The sequence below is a fragment of the Arachis stenosperma genome, chromosome 5 (assembly GCF_014773155.1).
Source record: "Arachis stenosperma cultivar V10309 chromosome 5, arast.V10309.gnm1.PFL2, whole genome shotgun sequence".
Taxonomy (NCBI): Eukaryota; Viridiplantae; Streptophyta; class Magnoliopsida; order Fabales; family Fabaceae; genus Arachis; species Arachis stenosperma.
The window spans coordinates 23430869-23442793 of NC_080381.1; the positions used below are offsets into that span (position 1 = coordinate 23430869).

General features: G+C 37.4%; 1 non-coding gene across 1 annotated transcript; it reads right to left on the reverse strand.

Annotated features, from left to right (window-relative positions):
• Positions 1-2398: 2398 nt before the first annotated feature.
• LOC130983727 (small nucleolar RNA R71) lies at positions 2399-2506 on the reverse strand. The gene has a single exon (XR_009087705.1). It is a non-coding gene; the product is annotated as a small nucleolar RNA R71 (small nucleolar RNA).
• Positions 2507-11925: the final 9419 nt, after the last annotated feature.

Sequence of the window (11925 nt, forward strand, 5' to 3'; positions counted from 1 at the left end):
CTTATTACTTGGACGACCCAGTGCACTTGCTGGTTAGTTGTGCGGAGTTGTGAAGAAAGTGCTGAGTTATAAACGCGCATACCAAGTTGAATGCCATTATTAGAGATCACAATTTCGTGCACCAAGTTTTTGGCGCCGTTGCCGGGGATTGTTCGAGTTTGGACAACTGACGGTTCATCTTGTTGCTCAAATTAGGTAATTTTCTTTTTTTTCTTTTTTTTGGTTCTATTTTCAAAAATTTTTCAAAATTTTTTCAAAAATTTATCACCTGTTTTAAAAAATTTTCAGAGTTTTTAAGAATGAATACTAGAGTTTCATGTAACATGTTGAAAGTCTAGTTGGCTGTAAAGCCATGTCTAATTCCTGGACCGGAGCTTTAGACTAACATTATATGATTCCTGAAATTTTGATTGAGGACTTTGGATTCATTACTTCCTTTTTCCAAAATATGTTTTCGAAAAATATAAAATAAAATAAAAAAAATAAAATCATAAAAATCAAAAATATTTTGTGTTTCTTGTTTGAGTCTAGTGTCAATTTTTAAGTTTGGTGTCAATTGCATGTTTTAAAAATTTATGCATTTTTCGAAAATTCATGCATGGTGTTCTTCATGATCTTCAAGTTGTTCTTGGTAAGTCTTCTTGTTTGATCTTGATGTTTTCTTGTTTTGTGTCTTTTGTTGGTTTTCATGTGCATTTTTTTATTCATAGTGTCTAAGCATTAAAGATTTCTAAGTTTGGTGTCTTGCATATTTTTCTTTGCATCAAATTTTTTTCAAAAATATATTCTTGATGTTCATCATGATCTTCAAAGTGTTCTTGGTGTTCATCTTGACATTCATAGTGTTCTTGCATGCATTCTTTGTTTTGATCCAAAAAGAAAAGAGAAAAACATAAAAATGACGTTTTAATTTTTTTTCTTTCTCTCTCATCATTAAAAATTCAGAAATCAAAAAAATATATTTTCCTTATTTCTCTCAAAATTTCGATAATTTGAGTTGACTTAGTCAAAAAATTTTAAAATAAGTTTTTTCTTATAAGTCAAGTCAAATTTTCAATTTTAAAAAAATCTTATATTTTCAAAACTTTTTCAAAAATCAAATCTTTTTCATTTTTCTTACTATTTTTCGAAAATTTTTAATTTGAATTTCAAAATCTTTTTCTTATCTTTAATTCATGATTTTCAAAAACTTCACTAACAATTAATGTGATTGATTCAAAAATTTGAAGTTTGTTACTTTCTTGTTAAGAAAAGTTCAATCTTTAAATTCTAGAATCATATCTTTTAGTTTCTTGTTAGTCAAGCAATTAATTTTAATTTTAAAAATTAAATCTTTTCCAACCATATCTTTTTAATCATATCTTTTTATCATATCTTTTTCAAAAATTTGATTTCAAAATATCCCTTCTAACTTCTTATATTCTTATCTTTTCAAAATTGATTTTCAAATTATTTTCAACTAACTAATTGACTTTTTGTTTGTTTCTTATCTTTTTCAAAACCACCTAACTACTTTCCCTTCTCTAATTTTCGAAAATTCCTCACCCCTTTTTAAAATTCTTTTTTTTATTAATTGTTTCAAATTTTAATTCTCATTTTATTTCTTCCTTTAATTTTCGAAAATCACTAACTTATTTTTCAAAATTAATTTTCGAAAACTCCTCCCTTTCATCTTCTTCTATTTATTTATTTATTTATTTACTAACACTTCTCTTCATCTCAAGAATCTGAACCTATCTTCACCCTTGTGTTTGGATTCTTACCTTTTTCTTTTTCTATTCCCTTTTTCTTCTACTAACATAAAGGAATCTCTCTACTGTGGTAAAGAGGATCCTTATTATTATTTTCGGTTCCCTCCTTTTTCATATGAGCAGGAGCAAGGACAAGAATATTCTTGTTGAAGCAGATCCTGAACCTGAAAGGACTCTGAAAAGAAAACTAAGAGAAGCTAAATTATAACAATCCAGAGACAACCTTACAGAAATTTTCGAAAAAGAAGAGGAGATGGCAGCCAAAAATAATAATGCAAGGAGGATGCTTGGTGATTACACTACACCTACTTCCAAGTTATGATGGAAGAAGCATCTCAATTCCTACCATTGGAGCAAACAATTTTGAGCTGAAACCTCAACTGGTTGCTCTAATGCAACAGAACTGCAAGTTCCATGGACTTCTATCAGAAGATCTCTACCAGTTTTTAACTGAGTTTTTACAGATCTGTAAAACTATTAAGACTAATGGAGTAGATCCTGAAGTCTACAGGCTCATATTTTTCCCTTTTGCTGTGAGAGACAGAGATAGAATATGGTTGGATTCACAACCTAAAGATAGTCTGGACTCATGGGATAAGCTGGTCGCGGCCTTCTTGGCTAAGTTCTTTCCTCCTCAAAAGTTGAGCAAGCTTAGAGTGGATGTTCAGACCTTCAAACAAAAAGATGGTGAATTCCTCTATGAAGCTTGGGAAAGATACAAGCAGATGACCAAAAGGTGTCCTTCTGACATGCTTTCAGAGTGGACCATTCTGGATATATTCTATTATGGTCTATCTGAGTTCTCTAAGATGTCACTGGACCATTCTGTAGGTGGATCTATTCACCTAAAGAGAACACCTGCAGAAGCTCAAGAACTTATTGACATGGTTGCAAATAACCAGTTCATGTACACTTCTGAGAGAAATTCCGTGAATAATGGGATGCCTCAAAGGAAAGGAGTTCTTGAAATTGATGCTCTGAATGCTATATTGGCTCAGAACAAAATGTTGACTCAGCAAGTCAACATGATTTCTCAAAGTCTGAATGGATGGCAAAATGCATCCAACAGTACTAAAGAGGCATCTTCTGAAGAAGAAGCTTATGATCCTAAGAACCCTGCAATAGCAGAGGTAAATTACATGGGTGAACCTTATGGAAACACATATAATTCATCATGGAGAAATCATCCAAATTTCTCATGGAAGGATCAACAAAAGTCTCAACAAGGCTTTAATAATGGTGGAAGAAATAAGCTCAGCAATAGCAAGTCTTATCCATCATTTTCTCAACAACAGACAGAGAATTCTAAGCAGAGCACCTCTAACTTAGCAAACTTAGTCTCTGATCTGTCTAAGGCCACTTTAAGTTTCATGAGTGAAACAAGGTCCTCCATCAGAAATTTGGAGGCACAAGTGGGCCAGCTGAGTAAAAGAGTCACTGAAACTCCTCCTAGTACTCTCCCAAGCAACACTAAAGAGAATCCAAAAAGAGAGTGCAAGGCCATTGACATAATCAACATGGCCGAACCTAGAGAGGAAGGAGAGGACGTGAATCCCAATGAGGAAGACCTCATGGGATGTCTCTCAAGCAAGAAGGAGTTCTCTATTGAGGACCTAAAGGAATCTGAGACTCATATAGAGACCATAGAGATTCCATTAAACCTCCTTCTGCCATTCATGAGCTCTGAAGACTATTCTTCCTCTGAAGATGATGAAAATGTAACTGGAGAGCAAGTTGCTCAATATCTAGGAGCCATTATGAAGCTGAATGCCAAATTGTTTGGTAATGAGACTTGGGAAGGTGAACCTCCCTTGCTCATTAATGAACTAGATACATGGATTCAGCAAATCTTACCTCAAAAGAGACAAGATCCTGGCAAATTCTTAATACCATGTACCATAGGCACCATGACCTTTGAAAAGGCTCTGTGTGACTTGGGGTCAGGCATAAATCTTATGCCACTCTCTGTAATGGAGAAGCTGGGGATCACTGAGGTACAGCCTGCCATATTCTCACTACAGATGGCAGACAAGTCAATAAGACAAGCTTATGGATTAGTAGAGGACGTGTTAGTGAAGGTTGAAGGCCTTTACATCCTTGCTGATTTCATAATCTTAGACACTAGGAAGGAGGAGGATGAATGCATCATCCTTGGAAGACCTTTCCTAGCCACAGCAGGAGCTGTGATTAATGTTGACAGAGGAGAATTAGTCCTTCAATTGAATGGGGACTACCTTGTGTTTAAGATCCAAGGATGTTCCTCTGCAACCATGGAGAGGAAGCATGAAAAGCTTCTCTCAGTACAGAGTCAAATAGAGCCCCCACAATTAAACTCTAAGTTTAGTGTTGGGAGGCCACAACCAAACTTTAAGTTTGGTGTTGGGAGTCTACAACATTGACCTGATCATGTGTGAGGCTCCATGAGAGCCCACTGTCAAGCTAGTGACATTAAAGGAGCGCTTATTGGGAGGCATCCCAATTTTTATTTATCTAATTTTATTTTATTTTTCCTTTATGTTTTATTAGGTTCATGATTGATGAGCGGATAATTTATACGCTTTTTGGCATTGTTTTTAGGTAGTTTTTAGTAAGTTCAAGCTACTTTTAGGGATGTTTTCATTAGTTTTTATGTTAAATTCACATTTCTGGACTTTGCTATGAGTTTGTGTGTTTTTCTGTAATTTCAGGTAATTTCTGGCTGAAATTGAGGGACTTGAGCAAAACTCTGAAAAAGGCTGACAAAAGGACTGCTGATGCTGTTGGAATCTGACCTCCCTACACTCAAAATGGATTTTCTAGAGCTACAGAACTCCAAATGGCGCGCTCTCAACGGCTTTGGAAAGTAGACATCCAGAGCTTTTCAGCAATATATAATAGTTCATACTTTATTCGGGAATTGACGACGTAAAGTGGCGCTCAACGCCAAGTACATGCTGCTGTCTGGAGTCAAACGCCAGAAACACGTCACAACCCGGAGTTGAACGCCAGAAACACGCTATAACTCGGCATTCAACTCCAATAAAAGCCTCAGCTCGTGGATAGATCAAGCTCAGCCCAAACATACACCAAGTGGGCCCCGGAAGTGGATTTATGCATCAATTACTTACTCATGTAAACCCTAGTAGCTAGTCTAATATAAATAGGATAGTTTACTATTGTATTAGACATCTTTTGATCACTTTAGATCTAAGGAACATCTCTGGGCGCATAGTCCTTAGACCATGGGGGCTGGCCATTCGGCCATGCCTGAACCTTTCACTTATGTATTTTCAACGGTGGAGTTTCTACACACCATAGATTAAGGGTGTGGAGCTCTGCTGTACCTCAAGTTTCGATACAATTACTATTATTTTCTATTCAATTCTCTTTTATTCTTATTCCAAGATATACGTTGCACTTCAACTTGATGAATGTGATGATCTGTGACACTCACAATCATTCTCACCTATGAACGCGCGTGACTGACAACCACTTCCGTTCTACTTTAGGCCGGGCGCATATCTCTTAGATTCCCCAACAGAATCTTCGTGGTATAAGCTAGATAGATGGCGGCATTCATGGGAATCCGGAAAGTCTAACATTGTCTGTGGTATTTCGAGTAGGATTCCGGGAATCCGGAAAGTCTAACCTTGTCTATGGTATTCCGAGTAGGATTCTGGTATTGAATGACTGTGACAAGCTTCAAACTCCTGAAGGCTGGGCATTAGTGACAGACGCAAAAGAATCAAGGGATTCTATTCCAACCTGATTGAGAACCGACAGATGATTAGCCGTGCTGTGACAGAGCATTTGGACCTTTTTCACTGAGAGGATGGGATGTAGCCATCGACAAGGGTGATGCCTCCAGACGATTAGCCATGCAGTGACAGCGCATAGGACCATTTTCCAGAGAGGATGAAAAGTAGCCATTGACGATGGTGACGCCCTACATACAGCTTGCCATGGAAAGGAGTAAGAAGGATTGGATGAATGTAATAAGAAAGTAGAGATTCAAGAGGAGCACAGCATCTCCATACGCCTATCTGAAATTCCCACTATTGATTTACATAAGTATCTCTATCCTATTTTATTTTCTGTTTATTATTAATTTTCGAACCTATCATAAATCAATTTAATCTGCCTGACTGAGATTTATAAGGTGACCATAGCTTGCTTCATACCAACAATCTCTGTGGGATCGACCGTTACTCACGTAAGGTATTACTTGGATGACCCAGTACACTTGCTGGTTAAGTTGAACGGAGTTGTGATCACACGTGCCATTACCCGGGATTATTAAGATCCCAATTCATCATACCATGATCTCTTTGATGTATTTTTTATAGAGCCAATATTTAAATTTCATACAAGTACAAAGAGAATGAATCACAATTTCGTCCACCAAGTTTTTGGCGCCGTTTCCGGGGATTGTTGAGTTTGGACAACTGACGGTTCATCTTGTTACTCAGATTAGGTAATTTTCTTTTAAAAAATCTTTCTCATAATTTTCTTTTCTTTTTCGTTTTTTCAAAAATATTTTCGAAAAAAAATTTATAAAAATAAAAAAAATCGTAAAATCATAAAAATAAAAAAATATTTTGTGTTTCTTGTTTGAGTCTTGAGTCAACTTTTAAGTTTGGTGTCAATTGCATGCTTTAAAAATTTTTCTTGCATTTTTCGAAAATTCCATACATTCATAGTGTTCTTCATGATCTTCAAGTTGTTCTTGACAAGTCTTCTTGTTTGATCTTGATGATTTCTTGTTTTGTGTTGTTTGTTGTTTTTCATATGCATTTTTCGTTTGTTAGAGTCCATGCATTAAAGATTTCTAAGTTTGGTGTCTTGCATGTTTTCTTTGCATCAAAAATTTTTTCAAAATTATGTTCTTGATGTTCATCATGATCTTCAAAGTGTTCTTGGTGTTCATCTTGACATTCATAGTGTTCTTGCATGCATCATGTGTTTTGATCCAAAATTTTTATGTTTTGGGTCATATTTGTGTTTTTCTCTCTCATCTTTAAAAATTCAAAAATAAAAAAATATCTTTTCCTTATTTCTCTCCAAATTTTCGAAATTTTGGGTTGACTTGGTCAAAAATTTTTTAAATTAGTTGTTTCTTACAAGTCAAGTCAAATTTTCAATTTTAAAAATCTTATCTTTTCAAAATCTTTTTCAAAAAATCACATCTTTTTCATTTTTTTTGTAATTTTCGAAAATTTTCAAAAATCTTTTTCAAATTATTTTCAAAATCTTTTTCTTATCTTTATATCATATTTTCGAAAATTAGCTAACAAGTAATGTGATTGATTCAAAAATTTGAAGTTTGTTACTCTCTTGTTAAGAAATGTTCAATCTTTAAAATCTAGAATCCTATCTTTTTAAGTTTCTTGTTAGTTAAGTAATTAATTTTAAATTTTAAAATTAAAATCTTTTTTCAAAATATCTTTTTCTAAAAAATTTTATCTTTTTCAAAATTTGACTTCAAAATATCTTATTTTATCTTCTTACCTTTTCAAATTTGATTTTAATATCTTTTTCAAACTAACTTTTTGACTTTTTGTTTGTTTCTTATCTTTTTCAAAACCACCTAACTACTTTTCCCTCTCTAATTTTCGAAAATATCTCATCTCTTTTTCAAAAATTCTTTTTTCTGTTTTAAATTTTAATTTTAATCTTATCTTATCTCTAATTTTCGAAAATTACTAACCCCTTTTTAAAATTATTTTCGAATTTTCTATCTCTTCTCTCTTATTCTATTTAATTATTTATTTACTAACACTTCTCTTCACCTTTCTTCATCTAAAAATCCGAACCCATTCTTCTTCACTCTTCCCCCCCTTTTCTTCTCCTACTAACATAAAGGAATTTCTATACTATGACATAGAGGATTCCTCTTCTTTTCTTGTTTTCTTCTCTTTCATATGAGCAGGAACAAGGACAAGAGCACTTTTGTTGAAGCTGATCCTGAACCTGAAAGGACTCTGAAGAGGAAACTAAGAGAAGCTAAATTACAACAATCCAGAAGTAACCTTTCAGAAATTTTCGAACAAGAGAAGGAGATGGCAGCCGAACCCAATAATGATAATGCAAGAAGGATGCTTGGTGACTTTACCAAACCAACGTCCAAATTTGATGGAAGAAGCATCTCCATTCCTGCCATTGGAGTAAACAATTTTGAGCTGAAACCTCAGCTAGTTGCCTTAATGCAACAGAACTGCAAGTTTTATGGACTTCCATCTGAAGATCCTTACCAGTTTTTAACTGAGTTCTTGCAGATTTGTGAGACTGTTAAGACGAATGGAGTAGATCCTGAAGTCTACAAACCCATGCTTTTCCCTTTTGCTGTAAGAGACAGGGCTAGAATATGGTTGGACTCACAGCCTAAAGATAGCCTGGACTCCTGGGATAAGCTGGTCACTGCCTTCTTGGATAAATTCTTTCCTCGTCAAAAGCTGAGCAAGCTTAGAGTGGATGTTCAAACCTTCAAAAAAAAAAGATGGTGAATCCCTCTCTGAAGCTTGGGAAAGATACAAGTAGCTGACCAAAAGGTGTCTATCTGACATGTTTTCAGAATGGACCATATTAGATATATTCTATTATGGTCTATCTGAATTTTTGAAAATGTCATTGGACCATTCTGCAGGTGGATCCATTCACCTAAAGAAAACACCTGTAGAAGCTCAAGAACTTATTGATATGGTTGCAAACAACCAGTTCATGTACACCTCTGAGAGAAATTCTGTGAATAATGGGACACCTCAGAGGAAGGGAGTTCTTGAAATTGATGCTCTGAATGCCATATTGGCTCAGAACAAAGTGTTGACTCAGCAAGTCAACATGATCTCTCAAAGTCTGAATGGATGGCAAAATGCATCCAACAGTACTAAAGAGGCAGCTTCTAAAGAAGCTTATGATCCTGAGAACCCTGCAATAGCAGAGGTAAATTACATGGGTGAACCTTATGGAAACACCTATAATTCATCATGGAGAAATCATCCAAATTTCTCATGGAAGGATCAACAAAAGCCTCAACAAGGCTTTAACAATGGTGGACGCAATAGGCTGAGCAATAGCAAGCCTTTTCCATCATCTTCTCAGCAATAAACAGAGAATTCTGAACAAAGCACTTCCAATTTAGCCAATCTAGTCTCTGATCTGTCAAAAGCCACTTTCAGTTTCATGAGTGAAACAAGATCCTCCATCAGAAATCTGGAGGCACAAGTGGGCCAGCTGAGTAAGAAAGTCATTGAAACTCCTCCCAGTATTCTCCCAAGCAATACAGAAGAGAATCCAAAAGGAGAGTGCAAGGCCATTGATGTAATCAATATGGCCGAATGCACCAGGGAGGAGGAGGACGAAAATCCTAGTGAGGAAGACCTCCTGGGACATCTCTCAAGCAAGAAGGAGTTTCCTATTAAGGATCTAAAGGAATCTGAGGCTCATATAGAGACCATAGAGATTCCATTAAATCTCCTTCTGCCATTCATGAGCTCTGAAGACTATTCTTCCTCTGAAGAGGATGAAGATGTGACTGGAGAGCAAGTTGCTCAATATTTAGGAGCTATCATGAAGCTGAATGCCAAGTTGTTTGGTAATGAGACTTGGGAAAGTGAACCTCCCTTGCTCATTAATGAACTAGATACCTGAATTCAGCAAATTTTACCTCAAAAGAGACAAGATCCTGGCAAGTTCTTAATACCTTGCACCATAGGCACCATGACCTTTGAAAAAGCTCTATGTGATCTGGGGTCAGGGATAAATCTTATGCCACTCTCTGTAATGGAGAAGCTGGGGATCATTGAAGTACAACCTGCCTTGTTCTCATTACAATTGGCAGACAAGTCATTGAGACAAGCTTATGGAATAGTAGAGGATGTGTTAGTAAAGGTTGAAGGCCTTTACATCCCTGCTGATTTCATAATCTTAGACACTAGGAAGGAAGAGGATGAATGCATCATCCTTGGAAGACCTTTCCTAGCTACAGCAGGAGCTGTGATAGACGTCAACAGAGGTGAATTAGTCCTTCAATTGAATGGGGACTACCTTGTGTTTAAGGCACATGGCCATCCCTCTGTGACAAAAGAGAGTAAGCATGCAGAGCTTCTCTCAGTTCAGAGTCAAGAAGAGCCCCCACAGTCAAACTCTAAGTTTGGTGTTGGGAGGCCACAACCAAACTCTAAGTTTGGTGTTAAGACCCCATATCCAAACTCTAAGTTTGGTGTTGGGACTATACAACATTGACCTGATCACCTTTGTGGCTCCATGAGAGCCTACTGTCAAGCTATTGACATTAAAGAAGCGCTTGTTGGGAGGCAACCCAATTTTATTTATCTAATTTTTATTTTATTTTATTTTATTGTTATTTTGTGTTTTATTAGGTACATGATCATGTGGAGTCACGAAAAAAATATATAAAAATTAAAAACAGAATAAAAAACAGCAGAAGAAAAATCACACCCTGGAGGAAGGACAGACTGGCGTTCAACGCCAGTAAGGAGCATCTGGCTGGCGTTCAACGCCAGAACAGAGCATGAATCTGGCGCTGAACGCCAGAAACAAGCAACATTCTGGCGTTTGAACGCCAGGAATGTGCCTTGAGAAAAGCTGGCGCTGAACGCCAGTAACAAGCATGGAACTGGCGTTCAACGCCAGAAACATGCTACATATGGGCGTTGAACGCCCAGAACATGCTTCACATGGGCGTTGAACGCCCAGAACGTGCATCACCTCGGCGTTTAAACGCCAGAATGGTATGCAAAGGCATTTTACATGCCTATTTGGTGCAGGGATGTAATTCCTTGACACCTCAGGATCTGTGGACCCCACAGGATCACCTCAGGATCTGTGGACCCCACAGGATCACCCCAGGATCTGTGGATCCCACAGGATCCCCACCTAACATATTCCCACCTTACCTCCTAATCCTATAACACTCTTCCCCATGTCACACTTCCCAACAACCTCAATCTCTCTTCCCCATCACCTCTTCACCACTCACATCCATCCACTCTTCCCCATAAACCCCACCTACCTTCAAAATTCAAAAACACTTTCCCACCCAAACCCACCCTAAAATGGCCGAACCTACCCTCTCCCCTTTCCCTATATAAACCCCTTCATTCCACTTCATTTTCACACAATACAACCCCCTCTTCCATACCTTGGCCGAAACCTACACTCCCCCTTCTCCTCATTCTTTTCTTCTTCTTCTTCTTCTCTTCTTTCTTCTCTTGCTCGAGGGCGAGCAATATTTTAAGTTTGGTGTGGTAAAAGCATAAGCTTTTTGTTTTTCCATTACCATCAAATGGCACCTAAGGCCGGAGAATCCTCTAGAAAAGGAAAAGGGAAGACAAAAGCTTCCACCTCCGAGTCATGGGAGATGGAAAGATTCATCTCCAAAAGCCATCAAGACCACTTTTATGATGTTGTGGCAAAGAAGAAGGTGATCCCTGAGGTCCCTTTCAAGCTCAAGAAAAATGAGTATCCGGAGATCCGACATGAGATCCGAAGAAGAGGTTGGGAAGTCCTAACCAACCCCATGCAACAAGTCGGAATCTTAATGGTTCAAGAGTTCTATGCCAATGCATGGATCACTAGGAACCATGATCAAAGTATGAACCCGAGTCCAAAGAATTATCTCACAATGGTTCGGGGGAAATACTTAGATTTTAGTCCGGAAAATGTAAGGTTGGCATTCCACTTGCCCATGATGCAAGAAGATGTACGCCCCTACACTAGAAGGGTCAACTTTAATCAAAGGTTGGACCAAGTCCTTATGGACATATGTGTGGAAGGAGCTCAATGGAAAAGAGACTCCAAAGGCAAGCCAGTTTAACTAAGAAGACTGGACCTCAAGCCTGTGGCTAGAAGATGGTTGGAGTTCATTCAACGCTCCATCATTTCCACTAGCAACCGATCTGAAGTTACTGTGGATCGGGCCATCATGATTCATAGCATCATGATTGGAGAGGAAGTAGAAGTTCATGAAGTCATCTCCAATGAATTCTACAAAATAGCCGAAAAGCCCTCCACCATGGCAAGGCTAGCTTTTCCTCACCTTATTTGCCATCTATGTTACTCAGCTGGAGTTATCATAGAAGGAGACATCTCCATTGAAGAGGATAAGCCCATCACCAAGAAGAGGATGGAGCAAGCAAGAGAGACCCTCCACGGATCTCAAGAGATGCATGAGGAA